The following is a 19,013-nucleotide window of genomic DNA, read 5'->3' as shown; positions in this document are numbered from 1 at the left end:
GTGTACTACATCTCATTGCTGTCTCTGAAGCGAACTGCTAAAAAAATAGACTCAAACTGGGATGTGAAGATTCGCCCCAAGTACTTCACCAAAGGTGATTTTGTTGACCTTGGAGATGCAGTAATTGCTATGCAGGAGTGCTGAGTGAGCATATATGGGCTTTAGAGTCGACTAAAGCACTCAATTACAAATTAATTTAGTTGAAACCTGTAATCTCAAAACCTTCAGTTCACATGCTCTAAGGGTCAACAGAGATGTGGACAAGGGAGCATGGGGTATGAGAAAAAAATCCCCATGCCTCTAGAGTAATACTCTTACAGGTAGAGGGGGGGGCCTTTGTGGATATTTGGTGCTCCCCAAAGGCAAGATTTTACATCTGAGCCCTCTTTGCTACCATGTGTGGTACCACACGGCTCATCACTGAGCCCGACGTTTAATCTTTACATCACCCCCTGATAGCCTTAATCACGTCTTTCGGGTTGTTGTTCGTTTCTTATGCTGACGAAACCCAGATTGTGGTTTCACTCTCCAACAAGGGTCCCAAAATGAGCAACGCTTTTCGGAATTGCATGAGCGCTGTGAGCCAATAAATGGACAAAAATTGCCTTAAACTGAATTCCTCTAAGACAGAAGTTATCTTGTTTGGCAATAATCCCTTTTTCTGGTCCCCTGCATGGTGGCCTGATGAACTACGCTCACTTCCAACGCCCGTTCAGAAGGTTAAAAACCTCAGCGTCTTGGTTGATGATAGAGTAACTTATAAAGAGCAAGTCAATAAGAGCAAGTCAATAAAGTTATCTCTGCATCCTTTGTTCTTCTTGAGTATCATGACACAAATTGTCCCGTTTCTGCCCTTGGATTTGCTAAAGACTGTGGTTATTGCTTTAGTCTTATCAAGAGTAGACTATTGTAATTTTCTGTTTCAAAACATCCATTAAAAAATCACTGAACAAACTGCAAATCTCAGCAGCCCAGATTCTTGGGAAGGTCCCTGGAATTGGTTCGGCCTCACAAACTATCACTAAATTGCACTGGCTACCCGTAAAGAAGCACAGTCTTCAAGGGCCTTTGTTGTGCCTTCAACGCACTTCATGGTTCAGGTTTGCTCTATCTTAGAGAAAAGGGTTAGCTTTGCTAGAAACCTGGTAGTTCTCTCCTGGAAAATGTCCTCCTGGGGAGGCAAGAGCTTAATCATCTGCAATGCCCACAATTGGAATCGTCTCCCTTTGTAGCTAAAAGCAGCCACTTCTCTGCTAGGTTTTAGGAAGGCGTTGAAGAACTGGCTATTTAGTCTTGATTTAGTCATTTCTGCCATTGGCAGCACCAAGACTCCTCCAGGCATACGGTGTGCTCTACAAATTCAAAATCAAATCAAGAGTTATTGTTCTTCGATCTTATCCCTGCAAGGATCTCTGAATTTTGAGGTGTTCATTATTTCACTCTGTCTGATTGTGGTAATCTTTGAAATAGGCTGAATTGTCCCTCATTGGCTAACCAAGCATAGGCTATGCAAAACAGTCACGCCTCCTATAACTCAATAACCATATACACCTGGATCACAGCTCTGGCCTTTTTCCAAAAGAATAGACTGTTTAATTGCCTTTCTGTTTAGCTTAATCCACAACAACATCTGCCTTGTGGCTCTGAGAATGTTTGATGTGTTGAAATATTTATGCCACAAAGTCCGACCATTCATCGCTTGGTTAAATGTCACTGGAAATCTCATTGAATATTGCATGTGTACCAACGCATAGTATTGCTCTAAGCTATCTTGGACTCTGCCGTAGTGGAGAATCGATGCAACATATTTTCTAAAACTGTTATCTGTCTTAGCTAACTTATAGGTGCAAATGGAATTGGGAGATCCATAGGTGCAAATGGAATTAGGAGATCCAAATGTGCATAGAATGTGTCTAATGTTTTGTTGTTAATTGACTCCTGCAAAGTTGGGTCCACTTGTACTATAATGGTTTTAATTTCATGTGTTTCTCTCCTTGCGTGCAGGTATGCTCTCAGAACAAAACTACTGATTTTACAAAGTTGTTTGGAAACTTTAACACTTAGCTCAGGCCAATTTGTTATTTAGTAATTGCTAATCACCCACTGAGGAATCTAAGCTCTGTAAATAACTATTATTATTATATAACTCAGTTATTCAAAGCATGGAAAGCTTCGTTAAGACTGATGCATATATAGGTTTATGGACATTTCTGTGAGCCTATCAGTGTACCTATAGAGATGAACACATGTTCTGGTATGATTACACTCATTTTAATTGGAAATTGTGAAGCTGTTTTGAAAGAGCCTCTAATTGTCTGAACAAGGTAATTAATGACCTGGAACTTGTTCAAGAAGTTCCTTCTTATGTTGGGGCATGGCCAAAAAGGCCATTATTGTGGATGTATTTCGGTAACACTCTGGGACTCCTCTGCCATCCACTGGCATCCTGGGAGTGCAAGTGGTGGTATCCCAACCTTATCCCTGCCGTCAGAGAGCCTCCTGCCGTTGCTTGCCGTTTGGACTGGGTTGTGGGTCAGGAATCCCCAGGGGACCATGATCAGTTGGTGGCCACAATGGATCTGGATGGGGCCTAAGATGATGGCCACCTATGCTTCAGCCAGGAATCCCTTGTACGGCACTGTGGAGCTGGAGGAATTGAACGGCCTTAGAGACTGATGACCACACAGTGCAACAGAGGCTCCAGATATGGCCCGCTAGGATGTGGCGACAACTAGTATGGCCACAGCAGGGTGAGCACTGGCCACTGTGACAGTGCGGTGCTCTGTACCTCAGAGCTGTAGGCTTGAAGAGGACGACCCGTCCGACAAGACCATAATGCCCCATGCCCTGCTCAGTGGGCCCTGGTGAGGAGAACTGCGATACAAATGAGCCGCCACAGCCATGGTCCCGGCTGCTTTTGTTGCCGCTTACCCCTCGCTCCCTCCCTTCCATCCTCTCTCTGGGGTGGAAGTGAGGCAAATAGACCGGAACTGCTGTATCGAGATGCGGTCATGGGGTTGATGCCAAGTTACTGGTCTGAGGCCTTCCCCACATCTAAATCGTTGATTGACTGCTGCGGCATGGCCCCTGTTCATTCGCCCAAAGTGTGAAGGGGCACCTCCACTACACAGGCTGCGACCTGGCTGCTCCTGCTGCCTTTTTCCAGCCTCTCCTGTACCTTCTTGGGTCAGCAGTGAAGCAGGCGGGCCTGGGCTTCCATATTTGTGTCTGGCAGCGGTTCTGGGCTGGACCCTCCCAGGGCTATCCAGCACAGACCACCTGAGAGTGGCACTTCTCTGGTCAAGGAGACAATTGGGGCCTGAATTCCACCCGTTGACTATGCAGTTTCTTCCAGTCTGAGAAAACGCCCATGGGCAGTCAATTTAAAAGATGAAGCAAGACAAGTCCTAGTACTCCCATCCAGACTAAGACTAAAATGGACCTCTTCACTGTACAGTCATCCACTGGGATTGACACTCCAGCAGAAAGCCCAATATTTTCACAACAGCCACCATCTAGCGATCTGGGCACCATATTCCAAGCCATCCAATCTTCAAAAGAGGCAATTGAGACTAAGAGAGGTGCGATATGAATTTATATTTCGCCCCTGCTCAAGGACTTGGTTAATGGGGTCCACCGGTTGCCCCGATGCTCAAGGCAGGGTACCCTCCCTTGAAGATGAGGAAGCCACACTAAAAAGTACAGTGTCCAAACGTCTCCTCTCCACTGCTTTTTTGGAACACCATGCGGAAGATGTGGCGAACCAGTCCAGGAGAAATAATCTTTGTTTCACTGATTCCCCAAAAACGTTGAAACCCTAATCCTAAGCGATTCTTGAAGAAGTGGTTGAACTCCTGGATACCTCAGGAGCAGCTGGGTTCACCATCAAGAGGGCACATCACTCTCTTGCCCAGTTCCTCCCTCCGGGTGCTCCTCCCCATCCCATGTTTATACGGGTCCTGAAATATAGAGACAGAGTCGCGATCCTTCAAGCAGCCTGTCAAGCAGGTGCCCTGACTTTCGAATCTGCCAAAATTATGACATTCCCTGATTACAACATGGTGGTGCAGCAAGAACAAAAGTCTAATAAGGAAGTTAAACTGAAGCCTTGGGCTATGCAAATGCAGTATATGCTCATATTCTTGCCAGGCTTAAAGTGATCCATGACGATGCATTTAATTCTTTGAAACCCCGGAGGAGGCTTGGAGATAGGCACCCGAGAAACCAATGCTCTGCATTAAGGTGCCTTTGAATAACTTTTCTTCTGCTTGCTGTGGCCGACCGATGCCTGCTGGGCCCTGGAATCTGACACGATCAAGGTAAAACAGAGATCGTGCTATAAGCTCGCGGGGGACCCTAGAAGGGCACGGTAACAGAGAAGTGAATGTCCTTCTACGAGGAGTCCTACATCCCATACCCCTGCTTGAGGGCCAGAAACAACCCTGTAGTTGGGGAAAATTCTGGGTCTTCTAGTCTGTAGTAGATATAGGCTTGGGAGGGTGCGGGGTGGCCGCTCCTTCTCAGATGCCGGTGCTCGCTCAACACACAGTTTCTTGAATCAGAATAGTTCTAACGCTGCCCGTAATGGTTTACAGTTTGGGATGTTATGGGGCGACAGATTCTTCAATAGGAGAATTTTAGGATGGGGGTGGTGGAGTTGAATGGGATACGTTTAGTTTAGTTTTTGTTTCACATATTTTCGTGTAATACTTTGTACTCCACCAGCACCCAGCGCATCATACATAGGTGCACCCACCACTGACCGACAACACAAAAAAACCATAATTGGATCACCTCTGGCCTGCTGGCCGCAACCCCACTATACAGGGCAGACTTCCATGGCTTCCTGCGGGTAATCGATTCCTACCCAACCTGCAGAGTAATGGCTAGCTTCCAAGTAATGTATTGCAGGAAACAGTGGTCCCTGAAACCAAACGATAGAGCAAATAAATGAATATAGTCAAAATTGGAACTATATTATAGCCAATGTCCAGCCGGGCATGGCAACTTTAATAAGTAGAAATTCTTGACAGTAAACAAGGAAATGTAAGTAGAAATTCGGTGGGACACAAGCCTGTATCCTATGACTTACATACCAAGTAGACAGAAAATGACAAAACACATTCAGGCAATTACAGTGATGTTTCTTTGAGAGATAATGAATAGCGAAACATCTGATATTCAGATTGCCACCTTCACATTATATTACATACAGCAATATTTAAGGTGTAGGGTGGGCAACAGAGTCGACGGCGTTTCGATCCTTATGAGAGAGATACAGGATCATCATCAGGACTAAATTAGTTAAATTGCCCTTATTTAGAATGCCTGAGTAAACATCGGACATAAGGCAAACGTACAACCATCATAAATATGGGAAAAACAATGAAAATAATAAAGGGGAGGGAAGGGAAAAAGGAAAATAATAATCAATCGATTTGTAATTACATATAAACATTACATTTCGCATCAAAAAGGTACTACGTCAGATCAAGTGCTCGTTCAAGTGTGCATTCCTATGCAGAAGTGACATCGCAAGCAGTTGTTTTATGGCAACTAATGTCTAAACAGAAATACGAAAATAGACGATTTTAAAGGTTACGTTAAAAAAATGTAAAAGACATCATGACAACCGTGGTTTAATAGTCACTAGTTGCGCGGTACGATGTGGACCCGTGAGGCGCACGAGGACGCTAAGTGAAGAAGCCTGTAGAATCCGAAGGGTCAAAGGAGGGGTGGCGGGGAACGAAGGTGAAGAGGGGGTAAGTGGATGGGGGATTACCTCATGTTGCCATGGAGGCAACGGAGAAGATGCCGATTCACGATAAGGTAACGTTGAGTTAAGGATGCGAGTTTACGGTAGGACAATGCCTGTGAATAAATGGAAAACATAAGAAGGGCGAAGTGTAGTAGTGAATGCGTAGGGCGTGCCGTGAATGAAGGGCTTACCTACGGACAATTCTTCCGGGAGGAAGGACACGGATTGGTCTAGTGAAAGAAAGTGAAAGAAATGAATAAGGATCCAAGTATAAGGAGCGGGACATCTGGATCGCGAGTGCGTGGTGGAAGGGCTTACCTCAATCAACTTGCAGAAATGGGTTCCGTGGCCATGCAGTGTGTACGGACGATGCCGGATCAACTGTGGGGGCAGATAGGTGAAGCTACCTAATGTAGGTGTTTCAGGTCATGTGGGTGGTCACATGGTGTATCATGTGACCAGGGAGCAAGGTCGTGCGAGTGTGAAGGCAATTGTCGGCGGAACCAAGGCGCCATGTTGGAAGGGTAATTAAATAATGAGAAAAGTGGCCAGCGGGTAGCGGGACGAGTGGAAAAGAGGAGGGATTCAGTGAGAAAGTGAATGGTAAACGCAAATCGCATATTACAAAGAATTTACAATATGTACATACATATAAATAAAACATGTGATTTATGTGGAGCAATAACCATCAGACATCCAGTGATGGGAAACGATTACCATTAATCACGGAGCCTGGTGTGGAACCCACGGGGGTGTGACCTAGAGTAGGTATTAGTCATTGTTCAGAAAATTGTAGAGTGAAAATGAATCCAAAAAAGTTCATAGTAAAGAGGTCCAGTCCTCAAGGCGATTCAGCCCACTGTGTATGCTTCCTGTTTTGAGAATCCATTTCAATTCCTCTTTGTTTAGCAGTTGGGCGAGATCAGCGCCTCTGGGTGGGATCTTCATTACAGAGATTACTGTCCAGCGTATTTCATTCTCAGAGTGGCCCTTGGCCTCAAAATGTTCAACTAATGGAGCGTTCGGAGTTTTGCATCTTAATCTGCTTCTGTGTTGGCAGATTCGTACCCGAATTTTTTGTGTGGTCTGACCTATGTAGATCATATCGCAGGGACATAAGATAGCATAAATCACATTACAGGTGTTACAATTACTGAATTGTGTGAGTGGTTTACGTATATTACCATATACAAATTCTTTGCAGTCATTGGTAAAACCACATACTGAACAATTGCCACATTTATTATGACCAGTCAAAGAGGGTAACGACCAATGGTCATGAAGGGTACCAGTGTTTGTGGTGCTGGGGAGAGCTGCTCTGACCAAGTGGTCCTTAATGTTTTTGTTTTTCTTAAAGGCGAAGAGAGGTTTCTCTAGGTTCAGTATTCCAGCATTGATTACATTCCAATGCTTTAGAATGCTTTTCCGTAGTTTGTGTGAGGAGAGGGAAAAAGTTGTAACGCATACTATGCGATTCTCTGATTTTTTGTTTTTGGGTTCCAAGAGAGTGTCCCTGGGACAGTACCAGGCTCTTTTGAGGGAGTTTCGGATCAGTCTTTTGGGATAGCCTCTGGAGGTCAGTTTGTTGCTTAGTACTTTGGCTTCCCTGAAATAATCTTCCTTAAGAGTGCAATTGCGTCTGATGCGGAGATACTGAGAATAGGGAAGAGAGTCTCTAAGAGCTCTGGGATGATTGCTGCTGTATTTCAACAGAGTATTGCGCTCAGTAGGTTTTCTGAACAGGCTAGTGACCAGAAATCCGTCTTTGTGAATTATATTGAGGTCAAGAAAAGGAATGGAAATTTTGTTGTGTGTGAGTGTAAATTTCAAACCACCACAGTTGTTGTTCAGCCAATGAAGGAAATTTTCGAGCATTGCCTGGGTGTCATGCCAAATAAAGAAAATATCGTCTATGTATCGTTTCCAGTGTGACAGGGCAGAGAAAAAAGGATTGAGTGGGACCAGTATACAGTTTGTCTCCAGAGCATTCATGTAAAGGATCGCCAGATTTGGGGCAAAAACTGCCCCCATCGATGTTCCTTTAGTCTGCTGATAGTAATGCCCGTCAAACAAAAAGAAATTCCTGGTCAGGCAGATCTCAAGAAGTTGCAAAATAAAAATAGTTGGAACTGCGTGTGGTCTGATGCGTGTCTCTAAAGTTTCTTCAATAACGAGCAATGCATCTCGTTGGGGGATGTTAGTGTAAAGAGACTCCACATCGAGAGTGCAGAGTGTATCTGTAGAGGGATCAAAACTCTGGTTTTCTACCAATGTAATCATCTGCATGCTGTCTCTGACATAATATGGTGTAGATGGGACGAACTCCTTTATGAAAAAATCTACATACAAGCCCAATGGCTCTAGAATGGAGCCGCAACCGGAGACGATAGGGCGTCCAGGGGGGTGTTCAGTGTCCTTGTGGATTTTGGGTAGGGTGTAAATAACTGGTATCCGAGGGGCCTTAGCATTCAAAAACTGGTATTCGAGTTTAGAAAGGAAACCTTCGTCTAGGCCAGATTTGGTGGTTTGTTGGATTATTTGTTTGAGTTCATTAGTGGGGTTAGTGGGTAGTCTACAGTAGTGATCTGTATTCCCTAGCTGTCTTAATATTTCGTTTTTGTAGGTAATGGTTTCCTGGAGTACTATCCCTCCCCCTTTATCAGCAGGTTTGATGACTATCGTGTTGTTATTCTTAAGAGTCTGAAGTGCTGATTTTTCTGCCAGTGAGATATTGTAAGGTATATAGTGGTGTTCTTTGGCCAGTTGTGTCAGGTCATTTAACACCAATTTTTCAAAGGTGGAAATCTCCGGTGGGACCATATTGGCCGACGGGGAGAAAGTGGAAGGAGGCCTCAAAGGAGTATTGGGTGCTTTCGGTGAAAAAGGATTTAGCAGGAAATAGCTGTGTAATCTCAGTTTGCGAAAAAATCTCAAGACTTCTGTTTGTAGGTCGAGAAAATTAGTTTTTGTGATGGGTACGAATGACAAACCCTTGCTAAGTATCGATAATTCTGAGTCATCCAAGTGGTGTTCAGTGAGATTGAATATAGGGAGTGAGAGATTGGATTGTATCTGGGTGAGGGAGGTGGTGGTGTCCGTGTGCTCAGATTGGTCTACCAGCGGTAGTAATTGCGTCGGGTTTGCCGTTCGCCTGGTTGGTTTTGCCAATGGGCACGTTTCAGACCCCCTCTCCTTGGTGGCTCGTGCTGGCCACGTCCTAAAAAAGAGGTTGAAGGTTGTGGATTAACTGGTGTTCTATTGGCACTACTAGTCCCTTCGCCTGGGTCTGAGCTATCAGAGGATTCTACAGAAGTGTCAGAGAATCCAACTAGAGTTTGTCCTCTGTTGAAACGTCCCCAGGGGCGGTTGTTGCGTTGGTTATTATAGGATCGATTAACGTAGAAATCTTTGGTGAGATAGGGATAAGTACGTTCAGTAGAATAGCTCTTAATATCTTTCTTTACTTTGGTAGATTTCTTATTCTGTTCTATTCTATAGAATTCTTCCACTGTTTTTTGAACTTGTTCCAACAGCTGCTTACTGTCAGAAATCGTGTCGTTGCTTGTTATTTGTCGTTCAATATCTGTTATCTCTTCAAGTAGTTTTTTAAGTTCCTCTGTGGCTATGTCGATACCTAGGACCATCCAGTGCCTAGAGCACGTTGTGCTAATGTAGCTAAAATTTGTGATATATTTGGGAATGTCGGTGAAAATTCCAGGTATGTTCCTGACTTGGAGGCCTGCGGGGATAATATCAGCTTTTAAATACTCTGTGAGCATTCGTATCATAAGTTGTAGCCTGACTGATTTCTTTTTCGTTTTCTCTAATTGTTCTGGTAATGTGGAGCCAGTTTCTTGAGGAGCATTGGCGGAGTCAGAAAAGAGGGAAGGACCTTCTAAAATCTTTTTAATGTATTCATCGGTGTATAAAGGTGCGTGATCTGACATGACACGAAGTGATGCGAGGGAAAAAGGGGAGACAGTTAAGGATATGGTAGTCGGTAGGGAAGGAAAGTGACCCACTATCTAAACAAGAAGGGGAATAGGACCATTATGGTCCTATTCCCCTTCTTGTTTAGATAGTGGTGCGAGGGAAAAAGGGGAGACAGTTAAGGATATGGTAGTCGGTAGGGAAGGAAAGTGACCCACTATCTAAACAAGAAGGGGAATAGGACCATTATGGTCCTATTCCCCTTCTTGTTTAGATAGTGGGTCACTTTCCTTCCCTACCGACTACCATATCCTTAACTGTCTCCCCTTTTTCCCTCGCATCACTTCGTGTCATGTCAGATCACGCACCTTTATACACCGATGAATACATTAAAAAGATTTTAGAAGGTCCTTCCCTCTTTTCTGACTCCGCCAATGCTCCTCAAGAAACTGGCTCCACATTACCAGAACAATTAGAGAAAACGAAAAAGAAATCAGTCAGGCTACAACTTATGATACGAATGCTCACAGAGTATTTAAAAGCTGATATTATCCCCGCAGGCCTCCAAGTCAGGAACATACCTGGAATTTTCACCGACATTCCCAAATATATCACAAATTTTAGCTACATTAGCACAACGTGCTCTAGGCACTGGATGGTCCTAGGTATCGACATAGCCACAGAGGAACTTAAAAAACTACTTGAAGAGATAACAGATATTGAACGACAAATAACAAGCAACGACACGATTTCTGACAGTAAGCAGCTGTTGGAACAAGTTCAAAAAACAGTGGAAGAATTCTATAGAATAGAACAGAATAAGAAATCTACCAAAGTAAAGAAAGATATTAAGAGCTATTCTACTGAACGTACTTATCCCTATCTCACCAAAGATTTCTACGTTAATCGATCCTATAATAACCAACGCAACAACCGCCCCTGGGGACGTTTCAACAGAGGACAAACTCTAGTTGGATTCTCTGACACTTCTGTAGAATCCTCTGATAGCTCAGACCCAGGCGAAGGGACTAGTAGTGCCAATAGAACACCAGTTAATCCACAACCTTCAACCTCTTTTTTAGGACGTGGCCAGCACGAGCCACCAAGGAGAGGGGGTCTGAAACGTGCCCATTGGCAAAACCAACCAGGCGAACGGCAAACCCGACGCAATTACTACCGCTGGTAGACCAATCTGAGCACACGGACACCACCACCTCCCTCACCCAGATACAATCCAATCTCTCACTCCCTATATTCAATCTCACTGAACACCACTTGGATGACTCAGAATTATCGATACTTAGCAAGGGTTTGTCATTCGTACCCATCACAAAAACTAATTTTCTCGACCTACAAACAGAAGTCTTGAGATTTTTTCGCAAACTGAGATTACACAGCTATTTCCTGCTAAATCCTTTTTCACCGAAAGCACCCAATACTCCTTTGAGGCCTCCTTCCACTTTCTCCCCGTCGGCCAATATGGTCCCACCGGAGATTTCCACCTTTGAAAAATTGGTGTTAAATGACCTGACACAACTGGCCAAAGAACACCACTATATACCTTACAATATCTCACTGGCAGAAAAATCAGCACTTCAGACTCTTAAGAATAACAACACGATAGTCATCAAACCTGCTGATAAAGGGGGAGGGATAGTACTCCAGGAAACCATTACCTACAAAAACGAAATATTAAGACAGCTAGGGAATACAGATCACTACTGTAGACTACCCACTAACCCCACTAATGAACTCAAACAAATAATCCAACAAACCACCAAATCTGGCCTAGACGAAGGTTTCCTTTCTAAACTCGAATACCAGTTTTTGAATGCTAAGGCCCCTCGGATACCAGTTATTTACACCCTACCCAAAATCCACAAGGACACTGAACACCCCCCTGGACGCCCTATCGTCTCCGGTTGCGGCTCCATTCTAGAGCCATTGGGCTTGTATGTAGATTTTTTCATAAAGGAGTTCGTCCCATCTACACCATATTATGTCAGAGACAGCATGCAGATGATTACATTGGTAGAAAACCAGAGTTTTGATCCCTCTACAGATACACTCTGCACTCTCGATGTGGAGTCTCTTTACACTAACATCCCCCAACGAGATGCATTGCTCGTTATTGAAGAAACTTTAGAGACACGCATCAGACCACACGCAGTTCCAACTATTTTTATTTTGCAACTTCTTGAGATCTGCCTGACCAGGAATTTCTTTTTGTTTGACGGGCATTACTATCAGCAGACTAAAGGAACATCGATGGGGGCAGTTTTTGCCCCAAATCTGGCGATCCTTTACATGAATGCTCTGGAGACAAACTGTATACTGGTCCCACTCAATCCTTTTTTCTCTGCCCTGTCACACTGGAAACGATACATAGACGATATTTTCCTTATTTGGCATGACACCCAGGCAATGCTCGAAAATTTCCTTCATTGGCTGAACAACAACTGTGGTGGTTTGAAATTTACACTCACACACAACAAAATTTCCATTCCTTTTCTTGACCTCAATATAATTCACAAAGACGGATTTCTGGTCACTAGCCTGTTCAGAAAACCTACTGAGCGCAATACTCTGTTGAAATACAGCAGCAATCATCCCAGAGCTCTTAGAGACTCTCCCTATTCTCAGTATCTCCGCATCAGACGCAATTGCACTCTTAAGGAAGATTATTTCAGGGAAGCCAAAGTACTAAGCAACAAACTGACCTCCAGAGGCTATCCCAAAAGACTGATCCGAAACTCCCTCAAAAGAGCCTGGTACTGTCCCAGGGACACTCTCTTGGAACCCAAAAACAAAAAATCAGAGAATCGCATAGTATGCGTTACAACTTTTTCCCTCTCCTCACACAAACTACGGAAAAGCATTCTAAAGCATTGGAATGTAATCAATGCTGGAATACTGAACCTAGAGAAACCTCTCTTCGCCTTTAAGAAAAACAAAAACATTAAGGACCACTTGGTCAGAGCAGCTCTCCCCAGCACCACAAACACTGGTACCCTTCATGACCATTGGTCGTTACCCTCTTTGACTGGTCATAATAAATGTGGCAATTGTTCAGTATGTGGTTTTACCAATGACTGCAAAGAATTTGTATATGGTAATATACGTAAACCACTCACACAATTCAGTAATTGTAACACCTGTAATGTGATTTATGCTATCTTATGTCCCTGCGATATGATCTACATAGGTCAGACCACACAAAAAATTCGGGTACGAATCTGCCAACACAGAAGCAGATTAAGATGCAAAACTCCGAACGCTCCATTAGTTGAACATTTTGAGGCCAAGGGCCACTCTGAGAATGAAATACGCTGGACAGTAATCTCTGTAATGAAGATCCCACCCAGAGGCGCTGATCTCGCCCAACTGCTAAACAAAGAGGAATTGAAATGGATTCTCAAAACAGGAAGCATACACAGTGGGCTGAATCGCCTTGAGGACTGGACCTCTTTACTATGAACTTTTTTGGATTCATTTTCACTCTACAATTTTCTGAACAATGACTAATACCTACTCTAGGTCACACCCCCGTGGGTTCCACACCAGGCTCCGTGATTAATGGTAATCGTTTCCCATCACTGGATGTCTGATGGTTATTGCTCCACATAAATCACATGTTTTATTTATATGTATGTACATATTGTAAATTCTTTGTAATATGCGATTTGCGTTTACCATTCACTTTCTCACTGAATCCCTCCTCTTTTCCACTCGTCCCGCTACCCGCTGGCCACTTTTCTCATTATTTAATTACCCTTCCAACATGGCGCCTTGGTTCCGCCGACAATTGCCTTCACACTCGCACGACCTTGCTCCCTGGTCACATGATACACCATGTGACCACCCACATGACCTGAAACACCTACATTAGGTAGCTTCACCTATCTGCCCCCACAGTTGATCCGGCATCGTCCGTACACACTGCATGGCCACGGAACCCATTTCTGCAAGTTGATTGAGGTAAGCCCTTCCACCACGCACTCGCGATCCAGATGTCCCGCTCCTTATACTTGGATCCTTATTCATTTCTTTCACTTTCTTTCACTAGACCAATCCGTGTCCTTCCTCCCGGAAGAATTGTCCGTAGGTAAGCCCTTCATTCACGGCACGCCCTACGCATTCACTACTACACTTCGCCCTTCTTATGTTTTCCATTTATTCACAGGCATTGTCCTACCGTAAACTCGCATCCTTAACTCAACGTTACCTTATCGTGAATCGGCATCTTCTCCGTTGCCTCCATGGCAACATGAGGTAATCCCCCATCCACTTACCCCCTCTTCACCTTCGTTCCCCGCCACCCCTCCTTTGACCCTTCGGATTCTACAGGCTTCTTCACTTAGCGTCCTCGTGCGCCTCACGGGTCCACATCGTACCGCGCAACTAGTGACTATTAAACCACGGTTGTCATGATGTCTTTTACATTTTTTTAACGTAACCTTTAAAATCGTCTATTTTCGTATTTCTGTTTAGACATTAGTTGCCATAAAACAACTGCTTGCGATGTCACTTCTGCATAGGAATGCACACTTGAACGAGCACTTGATCTGACGTAGTACCTTTTTGATGCGAAATGTAATGTTTATATGTAATTACAAATCGATTGATTATTATTTTCCTTTTTCCCTTCCCTCCCCTTTATTATTTCATTGTTTTTCCCATATTTATGATGGTTGTACGTTTGCCTTATGTCCGATGTTTACTCAGGCATTCTAAATAAGGGCAATTTAACTAATTTAGTCCTGATGATGATCCTGTATCTCTCTCATAAGGATCGAAACGCCGTCGACTCTGTTGCCCACCCTACACCTTAAATATTGCTGTATGTAATATAATGTGAAGGTGGCAATCTGAATATCAGATGTTTCGCTATTCATTATCTCTCAAAGAAACATCACTGTAATTGCCTGAATGTGTTTTGTCATTTTCTGTCTACTTGGTATGTAAGTCATAGGATACAGGCTTGTGTCCCACCGAATTTCTACTTACATTTCCTTGTTTACTGTCAAGAATTTCTACTTATTAAAGTTGCCATGCCCGGCTGGACATTGGCTATAATATAGTTCCAATTTTGACTATATTCATTTATTTGCTCTATCGTTTGGTTTCAGGGACCACTGTTTCCTGCAATACGTATCTACCCAAGGTCCCTGTCTAATTCCTTTGGGTGCCCTTGTTGCTCCTTTAATATAGCTTCCAAGTAATGGCTTGCAATGTCAATGGCTTACTCAACTGGATTAAAGACGCAGAACTTGCCTGGCTGCTCTCCTGTTAGAAGAGATGCACTTGCTTGATACCAAATGCTCATTTATGTTTAAACTCTGTTACAAACGTGTCTTCCACGCAGAAGATGCTAGGGGATCCAGAGAGATAGCTATACAGTTCCACAGAACCTTCCCCTTGGTAGTGACAAAGATGCACCTGGACCCACTAGATTGTTATATGGCAGTGGGAGGTACATTACAGGGTAAATCACTCAGTCCCTTAAGTTTTTTGGGGTTTTTTTGTCCCACCATTCGTACTAGCACACACTCTTGGGACACTCACAAAGGTCACTGCAGGGTTCCCTCCAAGCACCACAATTATATGTGGGGACTTCAATGTAACTTCTCACAAAGAGCTGGATTCCTCTGGTCCCCCATTGGAGCATCGACTTTGAGGGGCATTGCTCCTTGGATCATGGTTGGACTCCTTGAGCCTGTGTGATGCCTGGAGCACTTGGCACCTGACAAGTAGCGAATATACACGTCTGCATCGACTAAGACCCTTTCGTATATAGACTTGTTTCTTCTCCCAGCTACTAACTTGCCCCATACAACAGAAGCACACATACTCCTAGGGGGTATTTCTGACCATTCTCCAGCGACCCTTCACCTTGGTGTGCTGGATGTGTCTAAATGTGTGGTGTCTTGTAGATGAGCAATTCAGGGCACGCATCCAACCAGAACTCACACTATATTTCGAGACAGACTCTGGCTCCATCGCCTCCTCTTGGGTGCTCTGGACGGCAGGCAAGGCCATGAACAGTGGGTTCACCAAGTCATACCTTTTCCGATCAGGGATGCTTAAAGACAGCAAGAGCGCTCTTCTGGAGACTTGAATACTAAAACTTGAAAAGCAGTGCCTTGCAGGCAGCCCCGAGAGGTTGCTTCTGCTATTTCAAATTGCTAGAGCCTTACTGTGCCAACTCGTGCTTGATGACGCCCACCTGTGCTGGAGAGCCTCTACCAAATGAGTGTATGAATGTGGTTTCCAAAAATGGAAAGCTTCTCTACTGGTTGGTCAACAAGGAGATGTATTTCAGCGTAGTCCCGGAATCCTGGACTCCACTGGGCGTTACGTTATCACTGCAAGGGAGATATCGGAGGCATTTGACGCTTACTACAAGGAGTTATATGCTCCCTATCCCCGGTCCGATCCTAAGCGATCCAGCCAACTCCTTAAGTATGTACTACTGCCTAGGCTCATTTTGCTCCATAGAGCCGAACTGGATGTTGCTTTCACAGTTGAAGAAATGGTGACCATACGGGACCCGCAAGCTGGGACAACCCCGGGTCTGACCGCTTCCCACTGGAATACTATTGTAGTTTCCAGAATAAGTTTGTCTCTCCTGGCTAACCTTTAAATTGAAGCAGTGCGACTGAGCTCCCTCCCCACACGAATTGGATATGGTTCCCATGGTGGTCCTTCCCCAAACAAGATAAGACAGCTGGCCACTGCTACTGCCTCAAGCTGACCTGCTGGCTCCGCTGGGTTGTCATACCAAGACGGCTCTAAATAATGTTGTGGACAAATGGAGAAAACAGTAAGCAAAGAATGTCTTTGCTGCTCGCCCTAGCTTGATCCATGTGCGTAGATAATGCACTAGTAGTTGCAGTTTTGGGGAGTCAGGCTTGTTACACGCGCTATCCTCTCAGCGTCAGACGACTGACTCTAGCTTGGTACCATGTCACCCACTTGCTTACATATTGAGCAAGTAGTTGTAGTTGTGAAGATTCGGTCTTGTTACATGGACCATCCTCCCAGTGTTCCCAGACTGACTGTAGCTCTCGGCCAGGTTCCTGCCCCCGCCACCATAGTGCTTGCTCTACGCAAATAAAAAAAGTTTGATTAGTGCTATACATCTAGAAAGCCTTGTTTCCGCAACCACCCCACCTCCGCCTCCCAGTCAAGCTACCATAAGAAAGAATAGAAACTCGCTATGGCCATCACGGATCAAAGATCTAAAGTTAAATGTAAAGCATAGAGTAAATACTCTAGTGAGTGGTACAGGGAGTTACACCAATCCACCTTCAAGATGCAACAGAGAATCTTTATAGAGAGTAGAGACGCACAAAAAAACACCCTCAATAAGCTATTTTTTAAGATAATTGAACAAAAAAAGAAAACCCACAAATAGGGGGCTCTGTGGCTCAAAGTGTACGCTCTCTGAGAACCGAAATAAACCACAAGCAGAAGAACCAACAGAACTTAAAGGAAGGTCAACTTCAAATATTCCTATTACGAATAGGTTTGATTTGTTAAAGAAACTTGAAAACGAGGACATAACAAAAAGAGGCTGTTTGCTAGCAAGAGCCCTGTTGAATTGATAAATATGGGAACCATAAGGAGATCAGTCTTAAACCTGTTCAGGCTTCTTTCGAACAAATAAGATAATCTGAGATAAAATCAAGGATTGAAACCTCACAATCAAACCAAAGGGAGATTTAATAATGTTGTCACATATTGGAAAACACGATGGATGATTTAGCAGAAAGAACTAAGTTATTTGAAGAGGACATGGAGAGAGTAAGCCTTGATGTGCAAAAAAGTAACCAAGAAATGAAGAAGTTAAAACAAAACGCCATAGGTTAGCTTGGAAAAGTGTTAGGAGTGCTGCTTTACTGTAGTATATTTGAGATGAAGGAACCCTGTAGTAAACTCTCCCACGAGCAGATTTAAAACAACCTTACAACACTGAACCTTGCAACACATCAAAGGGCCCAACAGTATTGGTTTGAAGTGTCCACCCAGGATCAAGTTTAAGGGATCCCTGCAAGATGCCAAACCCCCAAAAGTAGTGGCTTGAGGAGTCTTCCTTGGAGCATCATAGGCAGGCCTCCAAACACACCATTGGATAGAAAGATCCCTAAAGTATAAGAGCTGTGGGGGTTTCTCCTACCATAGGCTAGAGTCTATGCAGTCGAATGACAGGTGAGTTACCGCCTTGAAAGGAGGGTTTGCATATCACTTTTGAGCCAGGAGGGAATTGTATAATTTGCATACGATGTCAGCCAGAGACAGTTTTTTACCTATCGGCGACTGAGCAGACCAAGTTATCTGCTGTTTCATATTAGTGTATTAGTTTTTATTTGAGGAACTGTGAGAACAGTATGTAAAGACTGTCACGGGTGATTATCAGCACTATACAAATCTGATTATTATCGTTATTACTATTCATTATAAACTTCGGTTTTGTGCTTTTTTTAATCCATTTTTAAAGGTTTAACTGACCGAAACAGTTTTTTACTTACTTATGGGTCAAGCAGACATGAGCTTTTCCCAGTGTATCCTTAATCTATCAGCCGCCTTAGACACTTTGGCTGATGATTTCCTTTTTCAGCATCATCAGTCTGTGGTTAATAGGTTTTAGTGTGAACTTGCGTGAATTCACTCTTTCTTAATTGGTCATTAGTGAGCACAGAGTGGAGACTCCACGCTTTCTTCTTTCTCACTATATTTATGACTGTCCTTCCTTTCCAATTCTACTGTCACGCAGACCTGCCTGTGTGTCTCATGAAATGAGAGAATACTGTGCACAGCAAGCAATCATGACCGATGTCACTCAATTTGTCATGCTTTTAAAGTCAAAATGAGTCTAAGATGGGTAACCGAATCACTTACTGCAGATCAGCAAAACAGTTCAAGTGCTGGACCAAGCAAAATAACTAAAGACAAGCCATAGGACTTTACCATTGCATACTAGGCTACCAGACAGGCCATTCTACACAGCCATGAAAGTGTTGTACATTATTGGCAGATTAATTTAAACAAATGTGCAGAGTGCTGCCGAGCTTCTCCGATTCACTAGTTAAATGTTCAATCCATGGTGCACCTTAAAAGGTTGTGCCTCACCTTTAAATGCCTATCTGACAGATGCCCCGGCAACTATGCGCCCATCCAGCTTCTGCATTATTCCGTGACAAGTCTTTTAGAATGCGGAATCCAGATTTCCACAAAGAGGATACTCTGCCAGTCTAATCGACCATTATTGTCTATTAAAGACTCTCATTATTTGTACATCTGAAAATATAGTCACTGCCATTTC

General features: G+C 43.8%; 1 protein-coding gene across 5 annotated transcripts in view; it reads left to right on the top strand.

Annotated features, from left to right (window-relative positions):
• BNIP2 (BCL2 interacting protein 2) overlaps nucleotides 1–19,013 on the top strand; it is a 204,630-nt gene that overhangs the window by 37,320 nt on the left and 148,297 nt on the right. The gene's annotated exons all lie outside the window — the stretch shown is intronic.

This window comes from Triturus cristatus, chromosome 3_1 (assembly GCF_964204655.1).
Source record: "Triturus cristatus chromosome 3_1, aTriCri1.1, whole genome shotgun sequence".
NCBI classification, from domain to species: domain Eukaryota; kingdom Metazoa; phylum Chordata; class Amphibia; order Caudata; family Salamandridae; genus Triturus; species Triturus cristatus.
This window is presented reverse-complemented; position numbering and strand designations above follow the sequence as displayed.